This window comes from Euleptes europaea, chromosome 16 (assembly GCF_029931775.1).
Source record: "Euleptes europaea isolate rEulEur1 chromosome 16, rEulEur1.hap1, whole genome shotgun sequence".
Classification (NCBI taxonomy): Eukaryota; Metazoa; Chordata; class Lepidosauria; order Squamata; family Sphaerodactylidae; genus Euleptes; species Euleptes europaea.
The window spans coordinates 18652441-18666131 of record NC_079327.1 but is presented as its reverse complement, the minus strand read 5'-3'; positions in this window follow the sequence as shown (position 1 = coordinate 18666131).

Sequence of the window (13691 nt, the reverse complement as noted above, 5' to 3'; positions counted from 1 at the left end):
GTCCAGATTTACAATTGCACCAGCTCTGAATAATTTATAGCGGTATAATTGAATAAATCTGTATTTCTTTCAGCATATACTGTATATGGTTTACTATCATACATATGCATGAATAATATAAATATAATAGAAAGTGTAAAACAAAAGCCTATATGGAATATAAAGAGGTAGTTATGCATGTGTATGAGCTTGTGAGTCTTGATGGTCAAGTATGTGGCTTTAGTGAATTTTTGGCAGGGTTCTACATGCCTTTTGGTTCATTAAATAAGTTTGCCTTCAGGCCTAGGCAGCAAACACAGGGCAACCCACGCGCGTTCTGAAACACTCCCGTTAATTATTAAATTAATTGTATGAAACAGTCAATTAGAAATCTCATTAAATGGAAAAGATTTGCCATTGTTATTTCAAGGTTATTCATAATGAATGCCTTTTATTTTATTTTTTGTTCCAGTATTGTCAATGATATTTTTTCAAAAATTCAAAGTGACTTTTAAAAGAGATTGAAGGTGACTCAGTGGTTTTTCAGATGCTTGATTGGTTGATGACTTGCTTGTGGGGGCAGTAGGGTCTCTTTGGCACCATAATTATGCTGTTGCTTTTAACAAGAGTTGAAAGGTTCTTTTAGTTACCCGTGTTTTGGAAGTATTGGACTTTCAATTATAAAAAGAGTTCATGTACTTGTGTTTTCACGGACCCAAGTTCAGACACCAGCTAATGAGTTTAAGTAATAATGGTAGAATTTCAAACAAAGCAATGCAGTTCAATTTGGATTACATAGTACTGAGATATCGACTGAGCCCAATAAATAATTTTAATTCCCCCCCTTTGCTTCTCATTCTTTATAAACCGATTACTTCTTAGTACACTTTCCAACTTGAGCCTTTTATTATTCCGTACATGCCCTCATCATCCTAGGGTTGCCAACCTCCAGGTGGTGGCTAGATATCTCCCACTGTTACAACTGATCCCCAGGCGACAGAAATAACCTCCCCTAAAGAAAATGGCTGGTTTGGCAATTGGACTCTATGGCATTAAAGTGCTCCAGTTAGTACCTGGAGGTTACAACCCAAACAATACAGTCACAACTTTATATAAATGCAAATTCTTTGTTACAAAATTATCAACACACCCATATATATTTTACAACCCACCAACTAGTGTACACATTGAAAGTATCAAAAAGATACAAGATCCTTCTTATATCAGATATGTATTATAAATATTTTTGTTTTCATGCTTATGTTAACAATATTGTCTATAGAAGACTAATCATATATGAATTCTTGTTTCAGACGCCAGGTAGAAGAGGAAGACGGCCGTTTCTTTCTTCTTCAGTTCCTCTTCTGACCCTTAATTTTACCAGTTGGTATATTCCTTCAATTCTACATTTGTTCTTTCCTTTATTCAAAAGCTCCCCATGGGTAGTACAAAAAACAAATTCTCTGCTCTTTCAGGCTAGTCAGGTTCCATAGATTCCTCCTTGGGATATTGGACAAAAAGCAAAACAGAACTCCTCTTTCCGCATCAGGGTGTCCACCCTGGGATAGCATGAGTGTGAGGAATTGGAACCATGGGGTTTCCTTTTGTACTGTGTATTTTCATGTACTGTGACGTCTGTTGTAGCCTGTGAAGACTGCTTCCTTCTATTCTCTGCTTTTAAGATCTCCTTACATTGGAAACGTGAGAGTAGGAGAGCATGTGAATGGAGAAAAGGGTTAACACTGTACATGGGGGGGAAAAGAAGTGAGAACATATTATTGGTAAGAGTTGAGGAGGGAACAGAACAATGCCAACCAATGGGAAAGAAGAAAGAGCAACGAGAAGGAAGAAAGAACAAAAAATGTCTGAATAACCAACCTTGCGGGGAGAGATCCACAAGGGAATATTAACCACAAAGCAAGGACAACATGTAAAGCAGTGATCCTCAGTGCAGAGCCCATGGCTGCCATAGTCCCCACCAACGTGTTTCTTGGCATGTATTCTTGCTTCTCTCTCATATCTCTTCCCTAAACCAATGAGCCAGTCTTAACTTTCCTCTGTTCAAGATGTGCTTCAGAAGAGCTCAGGAGGTTCTTTGTTTCTGCAGGGAACACTGACATTGTAGAAGGATGTGTGTCTTGCACTCTCCTAACAGTTTGGGAAGACTTCTGTCATTTTGACTTAGCTCCAGCCCCCCATGGTGGCTGTTTTGCAGTTGGTCTCATCTCCCATGGCACTCATTCCAAAATCAAAATTGCAAAAGTACCCACCAGCTCAACAAGGCTGGGGACTCCCAGTGTAAAGTGACTTTTAGTCACAGGAATTCTGGTACTGTAGCAACAATGAAGAAGAAGAAGAAGAGGAGGAGGAGGAGGAGGAGGAGTTTGTTTTTATATGCCAACTTTCTCTACCACTTAAGGGAGACTCAAACTGGCTTACAATCACCTTCCCTTCCCCTCCTCACAACAGACACCCTGTGAGGTAGGCGAAGCTGAGAGAGCTCTAACAGAGCTGTGACTTGCCCAAGGTCACCCAGCTGGTTTCGTTTGTAGGAGTGGGGGAACAAATCCAGTTCACCAGATTAGCCTTCACCACTCACGTGGAGGAGTGGGGAATCAAACCCGGTTCTCCAGATCAGAACTACTGCTTTAGGAAGACAGCTAGAGATAATGGTGCAGGGAAACAAGACCATAGTTAAGTACAGGAAGACTTCCTAGGCCTGGGCAAGTATTCCAAGTGTTAGTGGAAGAACTAACTTTCTTCTGTATGATTTCAGTTCCTCAGCACTCCAATGATGCATAAGGACTTGAACGCAAGTACTCCCCCAGAGTATAATCTTAACTGACTTCTGTAGATAATTTCAGAAACAGTGAGATGATCTGTATGAACTTCTTCCTCGCTTTTAAATCTTCTTTTGTTTAAAAAGTCTGAGACATTAAAGGCATAAATTAACTTGGAAGCACCTGCTTTGACCTGTGTATTCGTATGCATCGCAAAACATTTATATAAGATTAAATCAGTCTTTTTTTCTCTGCATATGATGTTAATAATTTATATTGCATTTTATTTGGATTACTTATGAGGTTAACAAGGTAATCCTGAGCAGTTACACCTTTGTAAGTCTATTGAAATCAGTTGGCTTGGAAAGGTATTACTCTGCAATATAAGACCACTATTTATTTTTAATGCTTCATGAATATGGCACTTTACACACACATAGGGGTTACCAGGGAAGTGAAAGAGAAAATAGTGGGGAAGGGGAGACTAAGATGCCCTCACAGGGTATTTTAAGCCACCTTAGCTCGGTAAAGAAGAAAAGCAGCTAATAAATTATTTAAATAAAATAAATAAATAATAAGTTGTTGAAGGTCCCCCACTCATTTTTGAACACACATGAAGCTGCCTTATATTGAATCAGACCCTTGGTCCATCAAAGTCAAAATTGTCTACTCAGACTGGCAGTGGCTCTCCAGGGTCTCAGGCTGAGGTCTTTCACATCATCTACTTACCTAGTACCTTTAGCTGGAGATGCTGGGGATTAAACCTGGGGCCTTCCACATGCCAAGCAGAGGCTCTACCACTGAGCCACAGCCCCTCCAAATAATTCCTATATATTATTAAGTGCATACAGGTGGTGGTGGTGGAAAGTGCAGTCAAATCGCAGCCAACTTATGGCACCCCTGTAGGGTGTTCAAGGTAAGAGACATTCAGAAGTGGTTTGCCATTGACTGCCTCTGTGTACCGTCCCTGGATTTCCATGTATTTTCTTTACTGATATGATGATAGCAGTTGGAAGCATGTTGCCAGTTTGGGGCACTTATCCTAAAGAGCAAATATGTGGTTTTCACAGATATTCAAGGCATTCTGGGACCAACATAACATCAATTTCGAGCTTCATTGAACATAGCACTTTTAGAAATGTCTGCAAGGAAACATGAATGGTTGTTGATGCTGTTAGATAAGGTCACTGTATTAAGCAAACACTCATGGACCTTTAGCAACCGAGTCCTTCCAGACTTAATGTTCTCTTGTCTTCCATTGTTTTTATTTATTTGCTTATTTGTTTTGGGGTGTTCTCCCCCCCCCCCAAAGATCTAGACCTGCTTTTCCAAGCCAGACAAAAGGCCTTTATACTTTTCGTCCATCTCATAAAAATGGAAGAGTTCTCTCCTAGTAAGTTTAACTAATCTTTGCCATTTTATTTATATCTTGGCTTTTAAGATATCAGACATTTATAAAACATTGCCTGGAAGCAGTGTATTTGCTCTCCTTAACTGAAGTCTATTCACCTTAAAGGTATGAGCTCATGAAGGTTGAATGACCCAGAAGATAAGATCATTCCTATTAGCAAGAGAAAAGAAAATGGCATTGCTTAGAAATAGATTAAAGGGGAATGCGTTTCTCTTTTTTGACAATAATTTTATAAAAAGAAAGCCCTCTTGCTCATTAGCCCTACAGTGCAGTGCTCTAAACATTCATCTTAGAATTACAATAAATTCACTGTTTTGAAGAAGTATATCTGCCATTTCACAACACATTTGTGTCTATCATTAGTATAATAACAGATATAGCTACAGAGGATCTTCTTCATGATGTCTCTAGGAAATGGAGTGTTCACTATGTGTAAGCATTAGGAAGGCTATGGGAAAGTTGGTAATAGGCTTACAAGGATCAGAATTGGGATTGGTGCTAGTTAATTTGTTCATGATGATCTGGAATGTGATGCACACTGGAACCAAAACTCCCAGCTTTCAATATGTGCTGAAAGCCCGGGCTTGCCCAATCTTGTCAGATCTCAGAAGAGAAGCATGGTCATCCCTGGTTAGTATTTTGGTGGACGACCACCAAGAAATACCAGGGTTGCTATGTAGAGGCAAGCAACGGCAAACCACCTGCGAATGTCCCTTTGCTTGAAAACCCTACAGGGTGACCATAAGTCAGCTGTGACTTGACAGCAAAAAAAAAAAAAAAAATTCTGTAACTGAGAGGGATATGGAGCTTGGGGTTATGTTGGATAACCCAATGAAAATGCCGACTCCATGTATGGCTATGGTAAAAAAGGCAAAATCCATCCAGGGGAGTATTAGGAAATGGCTTGTAGACAAAAATATTAATTTATAATGTCCAATATGGATCTATGGGGCCCTATGGAATCATGATGCTGGAAGAAATATCTAGTTCAGTTACAGGAATTACTGCTCATCTCCAGACTACAGAAAGTTCTTCTGGAGAAAATGGATGCTTTGGAAGGCGGACTCTATAGCATTGCACCCCACTGAGGTCCCTGTCCCCCCCAGGCTCCATCTCCAAATCTCTAGGAGTTTCCCAACCTGAATGTGGTGACCCTAAGCCCCACCACCACCACCACCCCCGCATCCTCGGCTGGTGCCCAGGAGGGACCTAGCAACCCTACAGGCAAAGCACAAGTAAGAACACAGATATTCACATTTAATGTTTACTTGGAATTACTCTACACTGTGTTTTACAGGGTATTGGATTGGCTTATTTGACTCAAGCTGCAAAGTGTCTCCAATTTAAACATCTTCTTTGTAGCATCATTGCAGGGGGAATGTTGTAAATAAAAAAAATAAATCAGATTAAAGGGAAGCAGGAAGAGAATGATCATGTAGATTTAGTCCGTAGTGTTTGCACTATTTCGGCTTCTTACTATTAATAATATAATGAGGTGCTAAGAGTATATTGTAGCACAATGATAGAACATAGCTCTGTAGAGAATGTTATGTTATAAATCATTTGAGGAAAATAGCAAGTACTGCTGTATTTTCTGTCTAGTTTATTGTCCATATTTTACACCTTCTGGGATTTAGCAGTGCTGTTCCAGATACTAAAATATGGAAAATAAGCTATTACAGTCTCAATATAGTTCTCTGTGTTTTGCATGTGCACAGAAGGCCTTCGAGACGAACAGTTGTGACGTATTATGCTGACAGCTAACTGTGCTGCAGAAGTTATCTTTTCCTGAAAAAATACCGGAATATTTTTAAAGAGTAAGAAAAGGGAAACAACCCCCTACTTCCAATATAGGCGGCCCTTTAGCTTCTAGCTAAGCAATTTATTACAGGTAAGACTAAAAACAACAACAACAACAACAACAATCAGCCTGAACATTTCTCTATACTGTTATAGACGTGAAATGTATTCTTCACTTTCTTTCTCCATCAGAATTGTGATTAGGGTACAACCCACACAATGTCTCCAGTGCCACATGGGTATGGGTTGAAACAATTTGTAGGGTGGGGCCTTGGGAGATGATAGGGCATGTGAATTAGTATATAGGATGTGCACACAAGTATTTTATTCCAAATAATGATGTCTTTCTAGCTGCAATCCACATACAGACAAAACACAACCAAGGAAACACAACCAGGGAAAGGGAAGGAGGGGGAAAGGACTCCATTATTCCATTTCCTTCTCAGGCGTTGTTGTGTATCCTTTAGTATTATTTTTTTCCCTTTTTTATGTATACATTGGATTAGTTTATGGACTCAGGCAAATAGGGATGCCACCCTACAGGTGGGAATGGGGATCCCCCGGAATTACAGCTCATCTCCAGACTCCAAAAATCAGTTCCCCTGGAGAAAACGGATGCTTTGGAAGGTGAACTCTATAACATTGCACCCCACTGAGGCCCCTGTCCTCCCCAAGCTCCATCTCTAAATCTCCAGGATTTTCCCAACCTTGAAGTGGTGACCCAACCCCCATTCTTGGCCGGTGGCCAGGTGGGACCTGGCAACCCTACAGGCAAAGCATGAATAAGAATACAGATATTTATATTTTTGTCCTGACCACGAGTCACGTGGGTTGTGAGAGCGTATCATGGGAGGACAATGCTGCTTCCCCCAGGTAATAAGGCACACATTTCCAGGTCTGAAAGAAAATGGCAAGGTGAACTGCGATCTTTCGCAGACACTTTAGGATATCTCCCCATGTTGACACATCTGCCTCTTCTTTTCAAAAAAGCAGAGTCAGGAAAAGGGACAGATCAGCTGATGTCCAAGGGCACAAACAGGAGCCATTGTTTTTGTAGTGGAAAGTGCCTGAGAAGTAATGTATTCAAAATGGGACAAGAGCGAGAAAGAGCTTTTAGTCAGATAAGCTCTCACACAAATTTCCCTACACAGGCTAAAGATAACCATACCTTTTCTTACTCAGTCATGTTGAAAATTAGCAGTAAGGCTGTCAGACAAAAGACCTCAAGTGTGCCAAGTCAAGTAGTATTACTTGTACTCAGAGGGATTATTCAATAGTGGCAGTGGGGGAAAAAAATCTCCAAATTGCCAGTGATAGAAGGGTACAGCTAAAGAGCTGGAAAAAGATTGCCCAGAGATGTCATGCTGTTTCAGATCTAAATTTCAGGCAATAAGTACAAGGTCATTGTGCAGAAAGGTTGGACCCAAGTAAGCATCAGTCAAAGCATCTCAAGATGTCTCACTCAATTTTCAGAAGCCGCGATGCATTACATGGGTAATTACTTTCGTTTTCCCATGACTAAGCATGAATAACAGAAAGTTAAAAGTGCAGTTCTCTGTGGTATGATTTCCAGTGGCTGTACATGTATATCAGCTGTTGCCTTTTCACATGATGGAAGGGGGGTTGATACCATGAAGAGGATTGCACAAAGAAGGGAGCTGTTGATCAAGCTGAATGGTTCCTTTGAAGAAGAAGAAGAAAAAGAAGAAGAAGAAGAAGAGTGGGTTTTTATATGTTGACATTCTCTACTTCTTAAGGAAGAATCAAACCAGCTTACAATCACCTTCCCTTCCCCTCCCTACAACAGATACCCTGTGAGGTAGGTGGGGCTGAGAGAGCTCTAAGAGAGCTGTGACTGGCCCAAGGTCACCCTGCTGACTTCATATGTAGGAGTGGGGAAACAAATACAGTTCACCAGATTAGCATCCGCAGCTGATGTGTGGGAGTGAGGAATCCAACCTGGTTTTCCAGATCAGAGTCCACCACTATTAACCACTACACAATTCTGGCTCTCTCTTAGGATACAATGGTATCCTAAGCAGAGCTACACACTTCTGAGTGGGGGAAATCTTCTAGAAAGACATTGATAGGGATCCCCAAAGACCAGGTCAGCAAAACACTCTCAGTAATAAATCAAGGCAAGGTCCAATTTTAGAATTTTAAACAAAATTCTCATAAGCATCTTGGGCCCCGATTTTGAGATTCGAACCCTTCAAGATCTGGAAGCAAGGCCTTGTTCTGGGTTCTCTTTCTCTCAAATAATTTTGGTTAGGGCAAGAGGGATGACCCATGCTGTTTCAACCTGAAAATCACCATTTCAAATTCACTTCTCTCCTGAGGTAATCATACCTGAGACTCTTTATTTGCACTCTATTTTCATTCTCACTGTGCATCTTCCTTGTAGAATGTATGCTCTTTAAAGCTATGTGTACATCAGTAACATTGTTATGCGTATGAACATATACATAATACATGCATTGTACATACAAATTGCATATCACTATAATATGTTGTACAACCACAATATAAACGATTTTCTAAACAGCAAATAATAATAGAGAATTTAAAAACCAAATGGGGTACTGAAATATAAAGACATATTTTAAGAAATGCAAAAAACAAAAACAAACAACAATCCCACCCCCCCAAAACCCAACTCATCCTTATTAAGGGTCCAGAGTTGAACATTCTCCAGGATTGCACCTCACTTATCAACCCCCTTTTCGTGAATGTCATTCTTTTCTTTTCTTTTCTTTTTTTAAAAATTATTTTTATTAAGGATACAGAAGGTAAAAAATGGTAGGGAAAGGCAGGGTATTGACAAAACATAGGGGGGGAAAACATACGAAAAATTAACCAAGCAGGCTACCTAAAGATTATTGTATCTCTCACATTGTTTAACATCTTAATACAAATATGCAAGTACAGATATAGGTTCATTCTAATAATAAACGTCATCATGTGTTTCTTATGACTGTTCAGGAAGTTTACTACTGTACTTCAAAAAACTAACTAGTAGTTATATAACGTTAGGCTTTTACTGGGGTTTCAGGTAGCCTCAAGTTAACTATAGAAGAGTTTCCGCTTTTCATTGTGCTGATCGTGAGACATCTCTTCTGTTGTGTTCATCAAGTAGGTCATTTTGGCCATTATTGCACATTCCATCAGTTTATCTTTCCATTCTTCTATCCCTGGAAGATATGGTTGTCATTCTGAGATATACTGAATTTTTCTGATGATGCTCACTCTTGATGTTTAAATGGTATTCTTAACAAACAAGAACCCAAAAGGACTAACCACGGAGGAGAATCCCATTCCTTCCTGCTGCCCCTGTTGCTGGCTCCCGCTTTCCCCATCCTTGTCCCAGTTTTCCATTACCCCTGTTTGCTCCAGGTCCCGCTCTTTTGCCTCCCCACTGCCTGTAGTTGTCTTTCCTTCCCTGTCATGCTTCTTCATTCTTGATTCAACTTCCTTCCTACACTGCCTCCCACACTAGTCTACTTCAATTCGCCACCCACTCTTGCGTGTGTTCGTAGAGTGCCATCAAGTTGCAGTTGACTTCTGACCACCCCAGCAGGAGGCTTTCAAGTGAGAAGCAGAGGTGGTTTGGCATTACTTTCCTCTGCAGAAGCTTCCTTGGTGGTCTCCCACTGAAGGACCAACCCTGCTTACCTTCCGAGATTGATGAGATCGGGCCATACCAAGCTGCCTTCCCTCCCCACCCACTCTTATCAGCTGCCATTTTCCCGTCTCATTCCCTTCTGGTTTTCCTTTAAACGCCTTGCAGCCCCGTTGGCTTCTCCCTTCTCCTGTCCCTGACTCCTGCTTCTGCCCCCTCTCACTTTCAAAGGAGATTAAATTGTGGAACCCCCTGCCCCAGGATGTGGTGATAGCTGCCAACCTGGAAGGTTTTAAGAGAGGAGTGGACATGTTCATGAAGGATAGGGATATCCATGCCTACTAGTCAAAATGAATACTAGTCATGATGCAAATCTATTCTCTCCAGGATCAGAGGAGCATGCCTACAATATTAGGTGCTGTAGAACATTGGCAGGATGCTGCTGCAGTCGTCTTGCTTGTGAGCTTCCTAGAGGCACCTGGTTGGCCACTGTGTGAACAGACAGCTGGACTTGATGGGCCTTAGTCTGATGCAGCATGGCTTTTCCTATGTTCTTGCGTTCTTATTAAATAAACTAGAAAATAAATGGGTGCTGGATTTGGGGGACCCACCTTGTCCTTGATTCTTTGCCAAGGAGTCTTAAAATTCAATAGAAAAAAACACAATGTGAGACAAGGAACCTCAGCAATGTCACCTTCCAAATTATTTTTAAGTTGGGGGTTTGAACGTGTTTGCAGAAAATTCTACGTCAAGCTCCCTTATTGTGGATTTTTGATCTGCATGGTGGAGTCACCCATGGCTAACAAACATATGATTTTTATAAGAGAGCCATTGAAACGATGTGATACTGCGGCATGATATTTTCTCACTGCTTGAGCTACAGTAAATGAAATGGTAAGTGAATGAATGACAGGCTCACCAAGGTGCAAGAAGCCAAATTATAAATTTTACTTAAAGCCTTTTGACACATCAGTGTGCCTCCAGCTCTATTTAAATTCAGGTTTACTTTTTCCTCAATGGCAGTAGCTTCTGGATATTTCCCATCATGTTTGCTTGGAATCCTAAAGGGAAAAATATATTGTCTGTTGCGGAGACAAGCCAAGGCAGCAAAATGTTACACTAAAGTTCAATACCGATAAACAGCCCCCTGTCTCATTTGCGGCATTTCACACTCCATATAAAGTTTTGCTTCAGCTGAGCAGGAAATGCCCTTTTAGTCTTACTGCTGTCATCTCTACCGCCACACACTTGAGTAAGATGTCTCTGGAGCATGCCACAGTCCCCTGAGCTCTTGCTTCGAAACAGAAACGCAAAGACAATGGATGAAAAGGAGAATCTGGGCCAAAAAAGCTTCACACTGTAAAATGTTTGGGCAGTTCTCATTGCTTTGCTCACTGTATATATTATACTGCTTCTCCGCATTATTCACTGCTTCATCTCTAAATTTGAGATCTACCTTTCTTGCTTCCAAACAGGGGTGAAGGAGCTCCTCCCATCTCTGCCAAGTCTGGCAACAAGTGTCATTGTTTGCGGTGGCAGTCCTTGCGGTGTGCCATGGAGCCACAGAAGACCACCATGCGCCAAGTCTGACAACCCAGCAGTGCAAAAACAGGGAAGGGCTATGTTGCCCATACAGGGATGCCAGCCTCTGGGTGGGACCTGGGGATCCTCTGGAATTACAGCTCATCTCCAGACTACAGAGATCTAGGGTTGCCAGGTCCCTCTTCACCCCCAGCGGGAGGTTTTTGGAGTGGAGCCTGAGGAGGGCGGGGTTTGAAGAGGGGAGGGACTTCAATGCCATAGAGTCCAATTGCCAAAGCATCCATTTTCTCCAGGGGAACTGATCTCTATTGGCTGGAGTTCAGTTGTAATAGCAGGAGATCTCCAGCTAATACCTGGAGGTTGGCAAACCTACAGAGATCAGTTCCCCTGGAGAAAATGGATGCTTTGGAGGGGGAACTCTAGGCATTGTACCCCTCTGAGGTCCCTGTCTTCCCCAGGCTCCACCCCCAAATCTCCAGGAGTTTCCCAACCAAGATCTGGCAACCCCACTCCATCCTCATCAGTTGCCAGGGGGGACCTGTCATCTCTGTGTCCGCAGATAGAGCAATGATTGGGGAGGAAGGTGGAGAAAATGAGCAGGCAGTCTGGCACATGGGGTGCTGCACAACCCATTTGTCAGTCCATGCCCACCCCAAGCTCTTATGAGGTGTAGATGCAGGGATCCTGGGCCTGTATGCTCCCTGCCATGGTTTTAAAAGGAGGCCTACTCTCAAGCTGAGGAGGACAGGCCAGAGCTCTCTCCAGCATAAATAAATATTTCATAAAATATTGCATAAAATATGTATGTATTGACTTCATTTATATCCCACCTTTTTGAACACATAAACACATGAAGCTGCCTTATTCTGAATCAGACCCTTAGTCCATCAACGTCAGTATTGTCTACTCTCCAGGGTCTCAGGCAGAGGTCTTTCACATCACCTACTTGCCTAGTACCTTTAACTGGAGATGCCGGGGATTGAACCTCGGACCTTCTGCATGTCCAGCAGATGCCCCACCACTGAGCCACAGCCCCTTTTCTCCCCAGTGGGAGAGACCCATCAATCTCTATTTAATTTCAGAGGGTATATGCAATTAATTAGACCAACCAAATGCCAGTCATTGGGGAGCGGATGGGATCAAGAGTTGTCGCCTAGGGATCGACAGATCTCTACCAGCTCAGTCTTTACCCTATGGTTTCATTTGGTGGTACTTCAAGCAGCAAAACCCAAGGTTCCTTGTTTCCCCAAGGAGAATGAGGGTGGGTGGGAGACAGAAAATCCCTCAAAACCAGCTTTTCAGTATGCCAACCGCTAGTTCTATTATTAGTTGCACACTACTGTGTCACAGAAACAAAAATAATAATAGAAGGAACCCCTTGAAAATCGTGTTTTTAATGTGTTTAAATTTTCATCACACAGCAGATTAGCTTTGAATGGGGTTCCCTTACCTTTTTTTTGTTTTGTTTCTGTAGTACATTTCCAATTATACTCCCCTGCAACACAAAAACAAAGAAGCAAAAAAGAGGGGAATCCCTTCAATACCATATGTGTTTATGCCTTCTGCAAACATTCTTCCTTTTGTTTTTTTTTTGCAAAGTACCATCTTGTCCTTCTTTTAAAGTTATCAGCTGACACATCTCTATTGCAAACTTCAGGTCCTTTGTCCACGATGAGCTACTCATTCATTGAGTGCATTTGTTTCGCACGAGTCTCCTTTTGCAACTCCCCAGGAAAGAAATGTAACAATTGCAGGATCAGAAGATCCTAATTGCTTGCTATTTACTGATGTGATTACTTTTTGTATTTTTGTGACGCTATAATGCAAGTGATAAACATGGCCAGTGAGCAGTCTCAGCAGGAGCTGGATTTCTGATTTGAGCTTTGTACAATGAAATTAATTATTGGCTAAAGTGAAATAGTCCTCTTTTGCCATGATTGACGATATGTGATTTCATTCCCTGCTCCCTGGAGAACTGTATTAATTTCCTTTTAATCTCTGCTACTTCAATATAGTTTGACAATCTCCAGTCACACAACTGGCTGCATATTTGGAGAGAGTGGAACTTTTTTTTTTGTTCTGACTGAATAGCTTCCTGCTCATTAACTTTTAAAGAGATTTTCCTTTCGAATACAGTAATGTAGAAATATTAGACGGCGATGCCTTTACAATATCTCTTTTCTAAAGGATTTTTTTAGAAAAAATGAAGAACCTGAACAACAGAGTCTAATGTAAGAAGCAGAGATGAGCCAACAAGGAGGGACCTTGGACAAATATTGTCAACAGCATCAAAAGCAGAAAGCCTTGTGTCAATTGTTTTGGGGATATCTTCAAAAAAGGGGATAAAAATAGTAGCCTGCTCAGGATCAGGTAGGGACTTCAGTGCTGTAGAGTCCAATTGCCAAAGCAGCCATTTTCTCCAGGTGAATTGATCTCTATCGGCTGGAGATCAGTTGTAATAGCAGGAGATCTCCAGCTAGTACCTGGAGGCTGTACATATAAGGATCAGCACGCAGGCTCAATAAACTTCAAAAAATTACGAAATGAAACAATTCACAAA